The sequence below is a fragment of the Rhincodon typus genome, chromosome 17, assembly GCF_021869965.1.
Source record: "Rhincodon typus isolate 14 chromosome 17, sRhiTyp1.1, whole genome shotgun sequence".
Lineage (NCBI taxonomy): Eukaryota > Metazoa > Chordata > Chondrichthyes > Orectolobiformes > Rhincodontidae > Rhincodon > Rhincodon typus.
Window position 1 is genome coordinate 34,147,395 of NC_063348.1, and position 20,840 is coordinate 34,168,234.

General features: G+C 41.9%; 1 protein-coding gene across 2 annotated transcripts in view; it reads right to left on the reverse strand.

Annotated features, from left to right (window-relative positions):
- Window positions 1-20,840, reverse strand: part of rassf7b (Ras association domain family member 7b) — a 67,403-nt gene that overhangs the window by 36,213 nt on the left and 10,350 nt on the right. The window contains exon 1 of one of the 2 annotated variants that reach the window (XM_020515778.2): window positions 1,046-1,339. The exons of the other annotated variant lie outside the window; for it this stretch is intronic. The gene's annotated coding sequence lies outside the window, so the exon portion shown is untranslated. Of the gene's footprint in view, window positions 1-1,045; window positions 1,340-20,840 lie in introns of those variants that run through there. 2 annotated transcript variants of the gene reach the window in all.

The following is a 20,840-nucleotide window of genomic DNA, read 5'->3' on the forward strand; positions in this document are numbered from 1 at the left end:
CCGAAACATCAGCTTTCCTGCTCCTCTGATGCTGCCTGGCCTGCTGTGTTCATCCAGCTCTACACCTTGTTACATCATCACTGGATGGGTTGTACATTAATGACCATTTTGTTTGCCATCAGCAGGCAGGTGTACCATCTCACAACAAATATACCAACAGTGACAGGTAGGCCAATTGCTGCCAGGTACAATCCATGGTGACCCTTAGCACTTATTAAAATAAAAACTTCTTAACCCAAAACTCTGAGACAAACTGCACAGACCTTTCCTTATGCATCTTTAATAGTTATGTCTCTGTGAAGTGTATTGGGCCATATGAGGAGATCCTTCAGCCATCCACCTGTACACCCTGAGGAATACACTGGTGATTCAATTCATCTACTTATTAACCTGGGATTTTGTCAAGACCTTGGAAAGAAGCAAACACAGCATCGGTGATCATTTGGGAATGTTGTGCAAAATACTTTGAGCACTTTGCTCATAGATTTTCGACAAATAATTCTGTCTTTTCCACCACACGGTGCTTCAAGTGATAATTTACTGACACACACGGTGGAAAGGCCCAAGACTTGGTTACCTTCTAACATTCATCATGGGGAGCTTTAAAAACAACTCCGTCAGACACAGGGGGCTACACTGGGCTCACTAACTCGAGAAAGCAGGGGTCCATTTAATGGAAAGGACTGATCAACGACAAAACCTCAGGGACAAACAACAAAACCTGAAATAATAGCTGACAGCAGGTAGTGCCATTTTAATCCACCCTCTCCAAACACTGTAGATAAAATGCTGAAGCTTTTAATCAAAGAAACCAAAATAAAAGTTTCCTCTTACAATCAGTTCCAAATTTAACTTGGGGTGGGGGAGGGGCAGAGGGATTCCTAACTTGCTGCATCAAATCTAACCTGTACATACATTCATTCCAAGTGCGCAGTAAACTTGCACCACAACTTCTCTTCATCGCACCAAGAGTTCTAAAACGGCAAGTGGATTCAACGTTTAAAAGGAGATCTGCGAATCAAACAGATCTCAGGGTAATGCTCACCTCCTCCTCTCGCTTCACACAGACTGGGGGCCGGCTCAGAAGGGGTTGACTGCAATCCACAGGAATGGGAAACTCGTTGCTGCTCCTGGATAATTGTAATCCCCACACAGAGAGAGAGAGAGAGAGAGAGAGAGAGAGGAGAGAGAACTCCTCTGCTATCGAGAAGGCTGCTGCTACTATCACTACTGCTGCTGTGAACAAACCCAATGCAATGTTGAGTCTCCCCTGCAGCCGCTCCCACCTTCCCAACCAACCAGCAATCTTCCTGGGCTCAGGTATGGGCGGAACCTCAGCATTTCACTGACACTTCCCTTCACTTCTCCCACTGTTTGGGGGGCAAAAAAATGTATCGGATGGAGGATTCTTTTTTTAGTCACTCTGTGAAATAACACACACACACGCACTTCGCTCTTCAGAAAAAAAAACTTAATTTAACTCCCAGAGAGACGTCACCTCACTTGCAGGAAGAATAAGGCTTCACTTCCTGATGAAGTCACTGGCTCTGTCACCTGAGTCTGCATGTGTTTTAGTTCAAGGGCTGCTCAGGAAACAAACCAGATTCAAACAGGATTGACCAGCTTCCCCGGGTCTCTGAAATCTCTTGGTTAATCAAACAATGGACGCATTTTCCAAAATTTCCCTATTTTTAAAGCGCAAAGAAGCTGCAGCAGAGAAACTGTTCATTCAACCCAATTGCTCAGTCAGTACTAAAGCTCTGCACAAGTCTCCTTCATTCCAATAACCTTGTTCCACCCTGTCCCTCAGTTTCCTTTTGGCTCACGTAATAAAAACATAACAAATAGGTTCAGCACTAGGCTGCCTGGTACTGCAAACCTGCTCCACCATTCAATAGGATCATGCCTGATCCAACAGTTCTGACATCCACTTTCACGCATTTTTCCTGTAACTCTTGATTCCCCTACTGATCAAGAATCTCTTCTATCTCATCCTTAAATATACACAAGGACTCTTCCCCCACAGCTCTCTGTGGAAAGGAGTTCCAAAGACTCAACTCTCTGAGATAAGAATCTTTTATTCTCTTGTGGGATATGGGCATCACTGGCTGGGCAGCATTTATTACCCATCCCTAGCTGCCCTTGAGAAGGTGGTGGCGAGCTGCCTTCTTGAACTGCTGCAGTTCCTGTGCTGTAGGTTGACTCACAAGGCCCTTAGGGAGGAAATTCCAAGATTTTGATACAGCAACAGTGATTGGATGATAATATGTTTCCAAATCAGGATGATAAGTGGCTGAGAGGGAAACTTGCAGTTGCTGGTGTTCCCATGTATCTACTACCCTTGTCCTTCTAGATGGAAGTGGTCATGGATTTGGCTAGGATCTTTGGTAAATTTCTACAGCATATCTTGTAGAAAATAAACACTGCTGCTACTGAGCATATTTGGGAGTGGATGCTTATTGATGTGGTGCCAACCAAGCGGGCTATTTTGTCCTGGATGCTGCCAAGCTTCCTCCTCATCTCGGTGTTAAATTTGTGCCATTCAATCTGAGACCATACTGTCTGGTCCTAGACTCTCCCATGAGGGGGAACATCCTCTCAGCATTTACCCTGTCAAGCCCCTTAAGAATCCTATATGTTTCAAACAGATCATTATTTATTCTTCTAAACTCCAGTGAGTAGAGTCGCAACCCGTTTAACCTTTGCAATCCCAGCATTCAGAGGGACAGTATTGAGGGATCACTACACTGTTGGGGGGTAGTCAATACTGAGAGTGCTGCATTGATTGGGGGTGGGGTGGGGAAGCATTACTGAGGGAGCATTGCATTGTCAGAGAAGGAGTGCTGAGGGAGCACTGCACTGTCAGAGAGCAGTACTGAGGGTGTAATGCAGTCAGAGGAGCAGTATTGAAGGGAGGCTGCACTTGGATGAGCAGTACTGAGGAAATGTTATATTGTAGGGGGTGTTGACTGAGCCACCTGCCCTTTCATGTGAATCTAGACGACCTGACTACTTGAAGAGCAAGAGAGTTCATCCTAATGTCATGAGCAACACTTATTCTACAGAAAAGCATTTCTAATTGCCAAATTGCTGTTCTGGGATCTGTCTGTGCTCAAATTAGCTGCTGCATTTCCTGCATTACAACAGTGGCTGCACTTCAGAAGGAATTCATTAGCTGTAAAGTGCTTTGCGACACCCCGAGGCTGTGAAAGACTTTCAATGACCTGATTTTCCCTCCTTCCTTTGTCTCCACTTTGGAAAATATTTCATTTGTAACCACATCTAGCATTACCTCGGTAATAAAGCCCCACCCCCATCTGCTAAACTCCCCAGACTGACCTGGGAAAGGAGGGGGAGGGGGTGATATTAGGAAAGGGCTGGTCTCTGTTCCCACCGCTTTGGCATTATCCCTCCTTTTGTTTGGTGACCCCATTCTACATTCTGCAAAAGCAGGTCAGTTTCACTGAGAGAAGGGAGCAACTGAGAATTGCATTAGACCATTGTATCTTTTTTTCTATCATTCTGGGCACAGAAACCTGTTGGAATGAAACCAGATAAGTAAGGTATGCATTGGAAACACATCACTCAGGAATGCTGGCTGGTGCAAGAGACTCTGAAATGATGATCTGAAGCAAATACTTGTGCAGACAGCCTCATTCACAACTCCCCTGTGAGCTGGGAAAATGTGTTTAAGACGATTAAGGGTTTTGACAGAGTAGATGAGCAAAACTACTCCATCTGCTGTGTGTGTAAAACAAGAACAAAATCTTAAAAGGTGGAGCTAAGCCTGTTTGGGTGCTTTCAAGAAACACTTGATTACACAAAAGGCATTGGAAATCCTAAACTCTTCCCCTTGTGTTGTAGATTCTGGGGTAAATTCAAAGCTTGAAAAACTGAGAGTGAGATTAAAAATGACACTGAGGTACAGATCAGCCAGAACCTGATAGAAACCAAAGTCAAAAATAGCAAAACAAAACCCCAGGGAACTGCAGATGCTGGAAATCAGAAACAAAAACAGAAATTGCTGGAGAAACTCAGCAGATCTGGCAGCATCTCTGGAGAGAAAGCAGAGTTAACATTTCAGGGTCAAGTGACCCTTCTTCAAAAACTGCAACTTGCATTTATATAGCAACGTTAATATAGTACAGCATAAGAATAGTGGTAGGCTTAATAGGAAAATTAGTAAATAGGATCTGACACTAAGTCACAATAGAACAAGTCCTCAAAGCTTTATCAAAGAGCAGGTTAGAAGGATCATCTTAATGGAGGAAAAAGAGGGACAGCCAGAGAGGTGTAGAGAGGGAATTCCAGACCTTACAGTTTAGTTAGCTTAATCCTGGCTGCCAATGGTGAAGTAGTTAAAACTGGGATTGAACAAATGCCTGAATTAGGGATGTGTAGATATCTCGGAGAGTTGGAGGGTAGGAGGAAGTTACAATGATAGGCAGGAGTTAGGCTATATGAGAGAGTTCAAAACAAGGATAGAATTTTAAAATTAAACCATTGTTTAACCAGAGCTTATGAGGGCCAGTAAGCAGAGGGGTTTTGGGTGAGAGATTTAATGCAAATTAAGTCACAGGGAATGTTCTTAAGTTTAAGGAGGATAGAAAGTGGGAGGGCAGCTTCAAGTGCATTGGAATAGTCAAGTCTAGATATAACAAAGATATGGCTGAGGGTTTCAGTAGTAAATTCACTGTGATGGCCTGAAGTAACATAATATTAAGAAAATGTAAATAATCTGAGTGACAAAGCAGGTGTGTGGTCAGAAACATATCTTGGAGTCAAACAGCAAGGTTATAAACAGTCAAGCTCAACCTTGGAGAGTTGCTAGGGAGAGGGGTGGATTTGGTAACTAGGAAACGGAGTTGTAGTGGGGACTCATTGAGTTAAAAATTTAGTTCAAGGAAGTTTCTGGTCATTCAGCAGTAGTTGGCCTGCTCTCGAACCTATCCATCGTCCAGAGTACTGACTGATAGAAAACAGAATGATTCCAGGTTCTTCAGGTTTGAACTCAATTACGATATGATACGATGCATTGGAGCAAATCTTTGTGGCATTCAGTAAGTGAGGAGAATCAGTCAAGATTACTGTTGCTGACCTTCAAGCGTTTGCGAGGATGCAGAGATTCAGCAGGCATGGCTTCAGATAACTTTGAACAGGAGGATGTGTGTAGCCTTTGAGTTTGATGCTCTGGTGAGGGATACAGGGTCAATGTTAGTTCATCAAGATCTCAAAACTGATGGGGTTGTGTGATTTTATGTAGGAAAAGGCAGAGGAATTTTGGACAGACTTGAGTTTAGGGAGGGAGACGGTTGGGAAGCTATCAGCATGATAGAAAAATCAAAGCTCAGGGTGACAGGGAGGCAACTAAGACTTTTGGTGGGGTTGGGCTGGAAGCTTAGATCTGGCATGGAAAAGAACGTGAGATTATGCACAATGTGAACTAGCAGTAAGGAAGAACATTGGGACCTAATAATGAGGAGGAGTGGGTTTGTAAAATGATTGTGGTTAGTTAGAAGAAGCTGTGTCTTAACCAAAGTCTAATATCAGTCAATCTGAGGGGACAGAGATGGTCACAGGGATTAAGGGCAATGTAGAGCTAGGCATTACAGGAAACGAGATCTGCCTGTATTGAGCAAGAGGACCTGAACTGGAGCGGCAAAGATATGACATGAAAATGCTAGAGCAGAAACCAGCTGTTTGCACTGTGACAAGAGAGTGAGAATGGTGTCGTTCACCAACTGTGACAAAGCACTGACTTTGCTGTAACAAAGAACCACTACATATTTAATCTTGCAATGCATTCTTAAAAGGGTACAGGTCTGGCTGAATGATCGGAGAGAGATCAGAGAAAGGAACCGGGAAAGGGATCAGAGAACACATTGATCTTTCTGGGACTCCCAATTCTTTGTTTCATTCTGATTTTCGGCAGTTCCAACAGCAGCGAAATTGAACTGTAGGCTTCTGTGCAAAATGGACAGTTTGAAAGGAATTGAAAAGGGAAGAGAATTAGGCTGCTGTAAAAGTAATTTCCCACTATTGTCTGCTTCAAGCAAACTTACCAAAACCAATCAATTTCAGTACCTCCGGCCACACTGTTTCACTCTGGACCACACATTTTGTTTCAGCCTCAGTGATTCTGAATGGCTTTCTTGTTTATTATACTTTGCTTTTTATCATGTCCTGTTTTGATGATCACATTGTGACAAATTGTTAGTGATATTTTCAATGCATAAAAAAGATTAATGAATTTAATTTTCATAGAAAAAACACTTAGGGTGATTTCTATAACTAGATGTCTATCCCGAAAGCTGGGGTTTACCGATCACTAAGTTGTAAACTTACAGACGTAATATTGGAAACAGGAAAATGTGGGTTAAATCCAAGATACTGAGACTCAAACCCCATCTGTTCAGATAGATGTTAAAGCATTAGTTAGAGATTGTCAGGAAGGTCAAAAAAAACTCCCATGTACGGTGTAGCTCAGGTTTTGGTTAAATCAGTTCAGTTCAGTTGGAGAAAATTAACTCAAATAGCTCCAGTACACCAAATGCAAACAGAGTGTGGTGTTTAAACACTGAATTAAGTGAACGGTATTAATCGCATTATAAGAACATTTTGGCCCAGTTTTGGCTCCTCCCCATTAATGGACCAGGCTCTAGGTTTAAATTCATTCACCAGGTTCACCAGCTTAAGCTGAGCAAACATCACCTCTCATTATGGCATTGGAGACCCAGTGACTGGGGCTCAAGCCTGTGGCCCAGCATTTCCTGTCTTTATTCTAGAAGTCACCCTTGGGTATCAGTACTGTTTGGCCCTGGAAACCATCATCATCCATTTAAAAACAAACACAAATAATTCATTGTGATTCTGCCCAATGTTTCAATCATACCTGCAAGGCAGAAGCTCAGTATTTAATAATGCCTAACAAATTTACATTCAGCATTCCAATATTTGAAGAGGGTTATCATTGTTGTATATTACAAGAGGACAAAATAAATTTCTCTGATGCATGCAATGCATATTTTAAATCTTTATTTTTAAAAATTGATCCTGATCATAGGAGAACCCAATTCTATTTTGAATTTGATCATCTACTTTCTTTTTGGGAGGGAAAGGGCAGATGGAATTATACAGAAAAGAAGTGTGAAGTGAGGCATTTTGACAAGAAGGATAAGGAGAGGCAACGTGGATTTAACGACACAATTCTAAAAATTGTGTCAGGAACAGAAGTACCTAGGGCTGCATACGTATTGATCTTTGAAGCTAACAGGATATTTTGAGAAAGTGGTTAGCAAAGCATATGAGATATTAGGCATCATTAATAGAGGCATTGGGAAAAATTCAGAGAAATTAATCAGAAGGTTTATAAGTTGCTGGTTAGACCCCAATGGTGTTATTGTGTAGTGTTGTTCACTACATTTTAGAAGAGATGTGGAAGTCCTTGAGAAGATGGAGAAGACATCTTTCTGGAATGTGGGGTTTTCATAGCAAAGTTAAGTTGGAAAGGCTGTGCTCCTCAGAGTAAAAGATCTGATTTGATTTGATTTATTATTGTCACATGTATGTAGGTACAGTGAAAAGTTTTGTTAACATGCAATACAAAGTGCATAAGGGTAATAGTACAGAGCGAGGAATATAATGTTACAGTTGCAGAGAAGGTGCACAGAGAGTGAGTCAAAATTAAATTTTAAATTTGAGAGGTCCATTAAGGATCTAATAACAGTGAGGAAGAAGAGTATTGAGGAAGAAATTAAAGTGTATGATTTAGATCAGGTAGACAAGGAAAAACATCCTTTTAGTTGATGATACAAGGACTAGGGGAAACAGATTTAGGATAGTGGTAACAGATGCAGGGGGAGGTGTGAGGACAAACTTTTTTAAACCACAGTGTGTTGTAATGATCTCACTCACCACAAGGGTTTTAAAACAGTGGAAAGTTATGAATGGATCGTCTTTTTAGAGTCATAGAGACGTACAGCATGGAAATGGACCCCTCGGTCCAACTCGTCCATGCTGACCAGATAGCCTAAATAAAGCTAGTCCCATTTGCCAGCATTTGACCCATATCCCTCTAAACCCTTCCTATTCATATACTCATCCCGATGCCTTTTAAATGTTGTAATTGTACCAGCCTCCACCGCTTCCTCTGGTGGCTCATTCCATGCTCACACCACCCTCTGCGTCAAAGCTTTGACCCTTAGGTCTCTTTTAAATCTTTCCCCTCGCACCTTAAACCTATGCCCTCTAATTTGGGACTCCCCCACCCCAGAGAAAAGACGTTGTCTATTTACTCTATCCATATAAAGCTCTATCAGGTCACCCCTCAGCCTCCGACGCTCCAGGGAAAATAGCTTCAGCATATTCAGCTGTTCCCTATAGCTCAAACCCTCCAACCCTGGCAACATCCTTGTAAATCTTTTCTGAACCCTTTCAAGTTTCATAACATTTAAGGAGGGACAGGATTGGCAGCTTAACATTCCAGGATATCGCTGTTTTAGACGGGACAGGAAGGGAAACATAAGGAATGGGGAGTTGCATTGCTGATTAGGGATCACATCATTGCTGTGTTGAGGGAGGAAAAATCGGAGGAATCTTGCAGTGAGGCATTATGGGTGGAGCTCAGGAATAGGAAGGTGAAATTACAATGTTGGAAGCTTTCTATAGACCTCCCAACAGCCCATGGGAGACAGAGGAGCAGATATATAGTCAGATACTGGAAAGGTATGAAAAAAGCAGGGTAGTTGTGGTGGGTGACTTCAAGTTTCCTCTTATTGACCGGGAATCCCTTACAGCCAGGGGCTTGGATGGAGAGCAATTTGTTAGTTGTGTCCAGGAGGGCTTTCTGAGACAGTATGTTGACAATCCAACCACAGAGGAGTCCATATGAGACTTGGTCTTAGGGAATGAGCCAGGACAGGTGGTTGATGTTTCAGTCGAAGAGCATTTCGGGCTTAGTGACCATAACTCCATAAGATTTCGAGTAGTCATGGAAACGGACACAAGTGGTCCTCCGATGAGAGTATTTAATTGGGCAAGAGCCAATAATATCCAAATTAGAAAGGAACTGGGGAATGTGGATTGGGAGCAGTTATTTGAGGGCAAACCTACATCTGGCATGTGAGAGAGGCTTTTAAAGACCAGTTGGTTAAAGTGCAGGACATGCATGTCCCTGCAAAACTAAAGGATAGGAATGGCAGGATTCAGAAACCATGGATGACAAGGGAATTTGTAAGGTTAGTCAAAAGTAAAAGGGAAGCATACGACAAGTCTAGGTAGCTACAAACTGACGAAGCCCTGGAGCAGTACAGAGAAATTAGGAAGGAACTTAAATGCGCAATTAGGAAGGCAAAACGGGACCATGAAATGTCTTTAGCAACCAGGGTCAAGGAGAATCCCAAGGCTTTTTATACATATGTTAAAAGAAAGAGGGTAACAAGGGAAAGAGTAGGCCCACTCAAGGACGAAGGAGGGAAGTTACACGTAGAGCCACGGGAAGTGGGGAGATCATGAATGATTGCTTTATATCAGTTTTCACCAAGGAGAGGGACATGACTAATGTTGAGGTCAGGGATGAGTGTGAGATTACTCTAGAGAATGTCAACATATTGAAAGAGGAAGTTTTGGGAATCCTAAATTACGTTAAGATAGACAAGTCCCCAGGACCAGATGGGATCTATCCCAGGTTACTCAGAGAGGCAAGGGAGGAAGTAGCTGGGGCATTAGCAGATATCTTCACATCCTCATTGACCACAGGTGAAGTTCCAGAGGACTAGAGATTAGTGAATGTGTTCCCTTGTTTAAGGAAGGAAGCAGGGATAATCCAGGAAATTATAGGCTATGGGAGCTTGATGTCTGCGGTGAGGAAGCTCTTGGAGAAGATACTGAGGGAGAAGATGTATGTGCATTTGGAAGAAAATGGACTAGTTAGTGACAGGCAGCATGGTTTTGTCTGGGGAAGGTCATATCTCACCAACCTGACTGAATATCTTCCATATTCTTCTCCACTATAAATATTGATGCAAAATACTTGTTTAGTATCTCCCTCATCTCCTAAGGTTCCACACATAGGTGGCCTTCCTGATCTTTAAGGGGCCCTATACTCTCCCTAGTTACCCTTATATCCTTAATGTATTTATAGAATCCCTTTGGATTCTCCTTAACCCTATTTGTCAAAGCTATCTCATCTCCCCCTTTTTGCCCTCCTGATTTCCCTCTTAAGTATACTCCTACGGCCTTTATACTCTTCTAGGGATTCTTTTGATCTCTGCTGTCTATACCTCACATGATTCCTTCTTTTTCTTGACCAAAACCTCAATTTCTCTAGTCATCCAGCATTCCCTACACCTACCAGCCTTGCCCTTCACCCTAATGGGAACATACTGTCTCTGGACTCTCGGTAGATCATCCTTGAAGGCTTCTCATTTTCCAACCATCTGTTTACCTGCAAACATCACCCGCAATCAACTTGTGAAAGTTCCTGCCTAATGCTGTCAAAATTGGCCTTCGTCCAATTTAGAACTTTAATTTTTAGATCTGGTCTATCCTTTTCCATCACTACTTTAAAACTAATAGAATTATGTTCACTGGCCCCAAAGTGCTCTCCTACTGACACCTCAGTCACCTGCCCTGCCTTATTTCCCAAGAGTAGGTCAAGCTTTGCACGTTCTCTAGTAGGTACATCCACATACTGAATCAGAAAAATGCTTCTAAAGACAGCTTTCCACTGTCGGTACGGTGCTTATTGCTTTCTATACAGTATATTGCGGATGGATGGGTGTGGAGATGCCATATCTCAGAATGGGTTGCATGCTGGGCTGAAGGGTAGTGGAGGAGGGGTTTAAGGAGAACCTTTGAACTTACCTTGTGAAAGGTTCCTCTATGCCGATGATGATTCATGACGTCTCAGAGATGCCATGAACTATGACTCTAAAAACTTGGCCCGACGCCAGGTGATTTGCAAAGGTGGCTATGCCGTCAATGTATCCAGTCAGGTTGGCAGTGCCAAGTGCAGGCTTATGACCTGAATCAGCCTGCACCCTTTAAAAGGCACTCCCCAAAGGGTGGGGTCAGGAATGCTGGAACTGGGTGCTGGTTGTGACACAGAAGGAAGAATAACAAAACACAAAAATGAGAAGGACAGAGACAGAGCCACGTGATGAAGTTTGATGAAGGAAATGGGTGCTGAAAGGGGTACTGTAGGGAGAGGAGGGAGGTGGAGAACCAGAGAATTTTTGAGAAGGAATTCAAATGTGGGCGGAAGGCAAGCTCTCTCTCGTATTTCCATTTATTAAAAGAAATATGAAAAGATTTATTGCCATGGTTAGTTTTAGCCTGAGAAATGGTTAAATTTAATATATTAAAGTATTTGAAAATAAAATCAGACTGCCTCCAATTAGCTGCCTTCCTTTCCTGAGGCTTTGGGCCTGATTTGGGTTAAGGCCTTCCTATTAATAATCTTCACTGAATAGGAGGATAACAATGCATCATTAGTGATCACTACCTCTGCTCACTATTGCATAACACACATGGCTTGCACTGATCATTAAAATTACAACTGTCAGAAAAGTTGCAAAACCCATTTCCCACTTTAAAAAAAATCAACTTGGGGGCATCCAACTCACACCCAACCAGAGACTGACTGAACATTGCCAAATATTCCCTCTGCTTGAGGTGTTCTAGCATGTTCTTCTGTTGCCTGGCTTCTTCCCAGAATCCTCAGTAATATTTCACTTTGTACAAATTGGGGACGGCGAGCTGACAACATCCATTAAGAAAGTTGACTGCTTTCGAGGTTGTATCCTTTCGAGATCATGCTCAAAGACACCAGATCTGGCTACATTGGAGAACTCTGCAATCTTCTCACCATTTAGACAATGTGCTTTTTTATATTCTTCCTGCCAAAGTGGGCTATTATACTCCATGACCAGATTTTTGTGCATTCACTTCATCCATCAATATCTTTTCGAAGTTACCTTACGTTCTGGCCACAGCTTACTTTCCAGCTTCTCTTCATCTCATTGTGAAATTCCACAGCCATATCTTCTGTTCCATCATCCAATTCACTAGTTTAAAGTGTAAACAGTTGAAACATAGAAAACAGGAGCAAGAATAGGCCATTCAGCCCTTCAAGCCTGCTCCGCCATTCAATATGATCATGGCTGATCATCCAACTCAATTCCCTCAAACATATATTCGTTATATCTTGCAGGTCTGTGGACTTATCTCCACTTCCTCATTAGAACTCTGTTCTTATTAAAGTAACACTCAGGATCTGCTCCAGCCTCAGCTTCAGTGTGAGCTCTCTGTGATAGCTTACTTAACTCTGGATTTGAGCCTCAAATAATGAAGATGTGCCAAACACTTCTTTTGAATTATTTTCATTCTTAAAAAGAGTTTCAGCTAACCAAACATCTGCTAATGGTATCACTGTGACCAGTGGTGATCGATTTTTTTTAACCTGGTCACTGCACATTATGAAAATCACCCGAAACTGTTCTATCTCTTTAACCTCAGCTGGACTTCGATTCACTATAGGTGATGCTATGATCTTCACTCCTGCCAAATGATTCCCAGGAGTGAATCAACTCCATGCACAGGTAAATTCTTAACTACTCCAACTATCACTAGTCCAGACAAGTCACACTCCAACTGGACTTTGTAAAATAGAACTGGGATATCCACTCCACTTATTCCATCTATTAACACTTTGGCTTTCATTGAACTCTCTGGAGGGAAAACTAAATTCTTCTTCAGCAAGACAGTTTGCATAGCCCCTGTACCTCTTAATAAAGCTGTGGGTGTCAGTACTTCTTTTGAAGAGAAAGGAGTTATCTTTTCTCCAGACAACAACCCTTCATGTCTCTTATTTAACCTGTATACTTCTTCTGCACTCACAGCAGGGTTTAACTCTGGTCTCTCAGTTGTACTTACAGCTACAATCTGATCTCTGGCCTTTTCATTGGGAGTTTCCTTCTCGGACTTATTCTCATGAGATCTCATAGGTTTCCTTCACAACTTCCAGCATTCAGCATTGTTACAATGGAAACACTGCCAGTTTTGGACTTTCACCTTTACCCTCAATACTTTCTCTTTTTGATCTGAGGAGGAGACCTTAGGGCATTTCCTGCTATTCATTCCTTGTCCTACCTACTTGCTTTCCTTTCATGCTCAATAAACTGGCTTTTTTCCTTCAGGTTTGAGGTGTTTTATTACTGCATAGAGAAGGACAACTCCTTCCTTTCTGGAAATCCAATAGCTGTTGACCAAACATTCACATCCACAAGCTGTTCAGTTACTGGGAGCCAATCTGGTGACAGAAGACCATTGTCATTGACAACTTGTTACTATTCCACAGACCAATCAACTACTTGTTGCCAGCCGGAGCTCTGTTCACACATATCCTTGCCTGGCTCCAGCTTGTCTACACCTAGACTTCACCCACTGCTTGAATAAACAACTGTGTAAACAGCATTTACAATGAGTACCAGGTAACTTGCTTTTAAGAAATACAACAATCCATTCCACCATCCTTTATTTTTAACAGAATGTTTTTTCAATTTCAGCTCACATTCAAAAATAGAGACTAATAGAGATAGTCTTTGTAAGTAATTTTTAAAAATTAATCCATGGGATATTGACTTTGCTGCCTGGCCCAGCATTTATTGCCCATCCCTAATTATGCTTGAGGTGGTGGTGAGCTGCCTTCATAAACTGTTGCAGTACATTTAGTATAGGTAGACCCAAATGCTGTTAGGAAGGGAGTTCCAACATCTGACCCAATGACGCTGAAGGAATGGTGATTACATTTCAAAGTCAGAATGGAGAGTGGCTTGGAGGGGAACTTACATGTGACTGTGTTACCATTTGTCTGCTACCCTTGTCCTTCTAGCTGATATTGCTCGCCGATTTGGAAAGTGCTGCCTTAGGAGCCTTGGTGGATTTCTGCAGTGTATCTTTCTCATCCCCAGAATTCACTGAATTACATAGGGTCGCAGACCAGCAACAACTCAAATTTAACATTCTCATCTCAGTGCTCAAAACCCCATACCCTAACCCCTTGCAATCTCTGTAACCACTCCCACAACTCACTGAGGTATCTGTATCCCTTCAGTCCTGCCTTCTTCAAAATCCCAATTCTTAACACTTCACCAGTGGTGGCTACACCTTCATGTGCCTAGGCTCTCAGCTCTGGAATTCCATCCCTAAAATTGTCTCACTCTCATACCTCCCTCCTTTCCTTTAAGATATTCCTCAAAATACATCTCTGAACAAAACTTTTATTCCCCTGTCCTTTTACCACCTTCTTTGACTCTGTGTTAATTTTTTTTTGTGAGATTACACTTCTGAGATGGCATTGGGAGGTTTTTCAATGTTAAAAGGTGCTATATAAATGCAACATTCAGTGCATGTTCTTTTCTTTATTGACAAATAGCATGGAGTATAAGCAAGACTGGAGGAACAGATTAAAACCAGAGAAATGATTTGGACTGTTGGCGTGGAGTGAGGAAAGGAATCTGCATCTAACAAGCTGCAGGACACTGCCAGAATTCCCAGTATGGAGTTTTGTTGAGCTCCTTCTAACCCTTGAAGGATTGCTTACCTTTCAGCATTGCACCATCATTCGACACATCTCAGTTGGCACAAATTCCTTTCAGATTGCCATGCTGTGTTAGTGCCCAGAGCATTTCTTGCAAATAATGTATGACAAAGAAAGAGGCCATTCAGCCCAAGCCATCCCCACAACATCTATGCTTCACACAAGTATCTTCTACTCTGACTCATGGCACCGTACAAACGTAACCTTGTATTCCTTTCTCCCAATTCATGCATTTATCCTTCCCCTATTCACCTTAACTACTCCTTCTATAGCCAGCTCCACATTTGAATAACTCTCTGGATAAAGGCATTTCTCCTGAATTCCCGATTTGATTTATCTGTGATTATTTTATATTGAAGCTCTCCTTGTTTAGCCTTCCCCACAAGAAGTGGGAACGTCTTTTCTGCAATGACACAACGCTCAGCTGAAGGGTTATTGGTCGTAACCTTTCACCTTTCCTCTGTGCAACAGTGAGACTGTCGCAAAGAGGCTTTGTTTGAAGTTCTCAGTAATCCTGTGGGAATGTCGGAGACAGGCAGGGTGCTCACCATCCTATTGTTTGCCCTGCCCTCCATTCTTTCATCTCCGCAGCAGTGCCAGTAACAGTCTGACTTTATCCACACATAAAATTAATTGATCCTGCTGGTACAAGGCTGAAATCTAGGCCATACCAACACTAAAACCTTATCTGAATAATTTCACACTTTGTCCAATTGTCCTGTATTCAAATGCGCATTCAAACTTTTCCACAGTCCAACCCCACTCTATCTCTGCAATCTCCACTTGCACAACAACCACCATAGGTTCATTTAAGGAGGAGCAGAAGTAGGCCATTCAGCCCATTGAGTCTGTTCTGTTATTCAATGAGATCATGGCCGATCCAGTAATCCTCAAGTCCACGTTCCTGCCATATCCCTGTATCCTTGATTCTGTTACTGATTAAAAATCTCAACCTTGAATACACTTAATGACCCAGCCTCGACAGCCCTCTGCAGTAAAGAATTCTGATCTGTGATCAAATTTGTGCGCTACTCCAGCTCAGTCCACTTGAGCATCTCTGATTTTAATCATTCCGTCATTGGCAACTGTACCTTCAGCTGCCTGGGTCCTCTACGCTGTAATGCCTTCCCTGAACTTTTTCACCCCTCTCTCTCTTCCTTTTAAAATCTTCTTAAAATCAGCCTGCCCTTTGTCTCCTACTGATGCTGAGTGTCCACTTTATTTTTGATAACACTGCTCTGAAGTTAAAACAGAAAATGCTGGAGAAACTCCGCAGATCTGGTGCATCTGTGGAGAGAAAGCAGAATTAATGTTTTGGGTCCAGTTGTGAAGAAGGGTCACTTGGACCCAAGACATGACTCTGCTCTCTCTCCACAGTTGTTGCCAGATCCACTGAATTTCTCCAGGAATTTCTGTTTTTGTTTCACATTTCCAGCATCTGCAATTCTTTATTTTATTTTACTCCTCTGAAGTTGTTGAGTTCTTGTTCTTATATAGCATCATTTACTTAATAAACATTACCACTGTTATACCTTATATCAATAACTATTTGCTTTCTCTGACAAAGTTGTAATATGAAGAGGCTAACATATAAATATTTAAATGTCTTCTATTATTTAGCTTCACATGTCTGCTTTCACAAAGTGATGACACCACATCCACCAATTGTTTCGGTCAGAATTACCTGTGTTTAACTGAAATAAAGGGAATTGCAATGGAATGAGGATAAAGTTAGCTAAAGTGAACTGGGCAAATAGATTAGCAGGAAACACAGTCAGCAAGTAGTGGCAGACATTTAAGGAGGTAATTTGTGTCCTTCAGCAAAAATACTTCCAAGTAAGGAAGAAAGATTCTAAGAGAGGGATAAACCAAACATGGTTAACCAAGAAAGTTAAGGAGAGTAACAAGTTGAAAGAAAAAGCACATAAAGGAGGCAAAAGTTACTGATAGCCCCGAAGACTGGGATAAATTCAGAATCTAGCAAAGGAGGACTAAAAAGATACTAAAGGCAGAAAATAAACTGTAAGGACAAACTAGCGAGGAATATAAAAGCTGACAATAAGGACTTATTTAAATCCATAAAAAGAAAGAGTGGGGTCAATAAGAACATAGCCCCCTAGAAAATGAATGTGGGGAGATGGTTATAGGGAGCAAGGAAATGGCAGAGTAGTTAAACAGATACTTTGTATCAGTCTCTGCAGTGGAAGATACTTCGAACATCCTATTAATATGAAAGAATACGGGGGGAGGAATTAAGTGCCGTCACTATCACTACAGAAGTAGTATTAGACAAACTAATGGGACTAAAGGCAGATAAGTCCCCTGGCCCTGACGGCCTGCATCCTAGGATCCTAAAAGAGGTAGGTAGCTACAGAGATAGTGGATGCATTGGTTGTAATTTTCCAAAAGTCTTTGGATTGTCAAGAACTAACACAGGATTGGCAGTTTTCCAATTTGATACCCCGATTCAAAAAGGGAAGGAGGCAAGAAACAATATAGGCCAATTAGTCTGGCATCTATTGTTGGAAAAGTATTGGAATCAATTATTGAGGAAGTAATAGCAGAACATTTGGAAACTCATAATCTAATCAAACAGAGTCAGCATGGCTGCATGGAAGCGGAATCTTGTCTGACTAATTTATTAGAATTTTCAAGGAAGTCTCAAACAGAGTGTATAGAGGGGAACCAGTAGATGTGTTGTATCTGAACTTCTTGTAGGTGTTCAACAAGGTACCGCACAAAAAGTTTCAGTTATAAAATAAGAGTCCACTGTGTTAGAGGTAGTATATTGGCATGGATTGAGAACTGGCTCATGGGCAAGAAACAGTGAGTGGCGAAAAGGGGTTCTTTTTCAGCTTGGCAACCTATGATCAGTGGGGTTCCACAGGGATCAGTGCTGGGACCACAACTGTTTACAGTATATATTAATGACTTGGTGGATGGAAGTAAAGGTACTGTAGCCAAAATTTGCAGATAAAAATAATAGGTGGAATGGTAGGTTATGAGAGGGATACAAACAGATATTGATAGGTTATGTAAGTGGGTAAAAAAAATAGCAGGTGGAGTTTAATGTGGGGAAAATGTGAAGTTGTTCATTTTGGAAGGAACAACAAAAGAACAGAATTTTATTTAAATGGAGAAAAACTGCAGAAAGCTGCAACACAAAAGGGACTTGGGGATACTTGTACATGAAACACAGAAACCTACCAAACAAATGCCACAGGTAATCAGGAAGGCTAACGAATATTGGCTCTTATTTCAAGGGAGTTGGAGTATAAGAGTAGGGAGGTCATATTGCAACTCTTCAGGGTTCTGGTGAGACCACATCTGGATTACTGAGAGCAGTTTTGGTCTCCTTATTTAAGGAAAGATATTATTTCATTAGAGGAAGTTCAGAGAAGGTTCACGAGGTTTGTTTTATCTCAATCTTTGTCAAAGCCTGGTCAAAGTTTTATACTGAACTGTTTCATTAGTTTGAAATGTTTCATTTCAGTTTTTTTTCTATCTTGTGAGATCTGTGCTATAACTGGTAGTCACTGCAATGCGAGTCATTAGCAGTTCAGAGATACATCAACCAGGGCTCCCAACCTCATGACACCTCCACATTTCACTTTTACTCAATAAGATAGTATGACATGAAATGTGCTGCCTGGAAAAACAATGGAAGGAGATTTAGGAGTAACTTTCAAAAGGGAATTGGATAAATACTCAGTTGGAACAATTTGCAGGACTATGGGGAAGGAGCAGGGAAGTTGCACAAAATTGGAGAACATTTTTCATTAACTTCTGGCAAAGTCAAAATGATTGCACATCTCTAATTGGCCTCGAGAAAGTGGTGATTGGCAAACTTACTGAGTGCCTGTTTCAGAGGCACAGGATCAGGGACACAGGGCTCACTGAAGGTGTCATCTTGACCCACTGAAAGAGTAGCAGTTTAGTACAATTGAATGGTTCGTTAGGCCATTGAAAGGGATCAGCCACATTGCCATGTGTCTGGAGTCACATACAGATCTAGACTGCATATCAACAGCAGGTTTCATTCGACAAACAACAAATACTTATACAGCACCTGTATTGTAATGAAATGACACAAGGGCCTTCACAGCAGCAGTATAAAACACATTAGATCAGGTGACCAAAAGCTGGGCCAAAGAGGTAAGTTTGAAGAAGAAAGGCAAGGTAAAGAGGAAAAGGTGGATCGGTTTATATGACACCCTGTAGTTTTGTAGTAATCGTTATCAAGAATACCATTTCATTACAGCTTTATTTTAAACAAACTGAATTTAAATTCTCCAGCAGATTACTAACCCGATGACATCACTGTTATGCTGGTATGCCCCTCTTTCAAACAGTAGCACAGGCACGTGGGCCAAATCATCTCCTTCTGTGCTTTATTATCCTATCAGCCTCAATGGTTCATGGTTTAAGTGTATCCGTTGTTTTATGGGCTGTGGGAGGTCAGTATGTTGGGAGTTGGCAACGTTAGCACATTTCTCACATGATACAAAAACAACTTTGGTTGTAATTGGCAGTGCACCCCTTGTTTTTTTGAGGCTAACGTTGACAAGACTCTTTTTATCCCTTCAGTACTCGTCCAGCTCACAAACCAACAGTCAAGAACAAACATTTGAAAAGAACTCATTAAACAACTTGCCAACTACAGATTAGTCAAGTCAGCAGACAAGCAATAAAGTCTGCATCACACTGTGCACACCTAAAAAACAACACCAATAAACCAGCATTAAACTGTACTGTGTTATTAAATTAACATGAGAATACAGAGGGACTTGGGTCGCTCTTGGATTCCAAAAGCCCAGAGCACCTCAAAATGTAATGAAGTTTAATATTCACTGTGCCTGACAGAACCCGGAAGGAAATCATGCCATAGCCCACTATTTGTCTCAAGTAATATAGGCTGAAGATGAGAAAGTGTTCCTGCACAAAACGGGGAGAACAGGGAACACAAAGTTATGAGCTTCTCATGATTTAGATGGGGATGTGATCATGTGTGAGACGGCATGTGGTTGTGATTGATTATGAGCGGCTGGGCAGAATTATGTGTCCTCCTCCAAAGTTAGTTTGGTTGTGGGGGGGCATTTAATTAGCGGGGGAGAGGGGGAATGCATCCCCCCACTTGCAGTGTCTGTCCTAATCAGAAAGGCTCATTGATGGCCTTTTTGCCCCACTACGAATTGAAGCAATTAATCCCAGTCAGGAGCCTTCTCCTGCTGCTGTTTGTCTTGTACGTTGTTGGACTGAGCTGCCAGAGGAAATGGTAGAGGCTGGTACAATTGCAACATTTAAAAAGCATCTGAATGGTTATATGAATAGGAAGGGTTTAGAGGAATATGGTCCAAATGTTGGCAAATGGGACTAGATTTATTTAGGCTATTTGGTTGGCATGGAGGAGTTGGACTGAAGGGTTTGTTTCTGTGCTGTATATCTCCATCCAGTGGTGGGCCACGCTGCAAGTTCAAGAAGTAAATCCTATCGTAGCATTCAAATCTGCTCAGTGCCTGATTTAGAGGCACAGCATCAGCAAAGCAGGGTTCACTGGAAACCACTGCCCTGCAACTTGCTGCCAACCCTCTCCCTACTCCTCCTCCTGCAAGTCCCATCTCATAACCCCCTTCTCACCACTGACCTCTGACCTAGCAACAATCGTAGTCCCAGATGAGTGTCATCTACGCAACAATCACCACCTTCCATGTGATGCTGCTAAAATAAACATTTAAAAACCTCCCCTCAATGCATACATATTATGCATTAGTCACATGCACATACAGTCAGACGCAATACCTTGATTATTGCCTATATCTGTGCATGTCTGTATCTTTCTAGCCGCCCACCAACAAAGGCACATCCATCATGAGATACCCTCCCTGAGTTTTGTAAGCATCAGCATGGCAAACTGGAAAATCAAGAGTGTCAAGGGTTATGGGGGCTAGGCAAGAAAGTAGTGTTAAGGTCACAATCAGAGCAGCCATAACCTTATTGAATGGTGGCTCAAGGATCTAATCTCCTATATCCTGAGATTCACACCATCTTTGGTACAGGCATCTGCCCAGGAATTGACTGACTTTGACATCAAAGGCACAATACTTAGGCTGGAAATGCATTCCCTGAAGGTGTAACACCAATAAATGCAATCTTCATCTTCTATATAGGATATAGTCCTGCTACTTATTGTTACAAAGGGGCTTTATATTTAAAGCGGCTTGGAGAACTTAGTTTTGAAGGA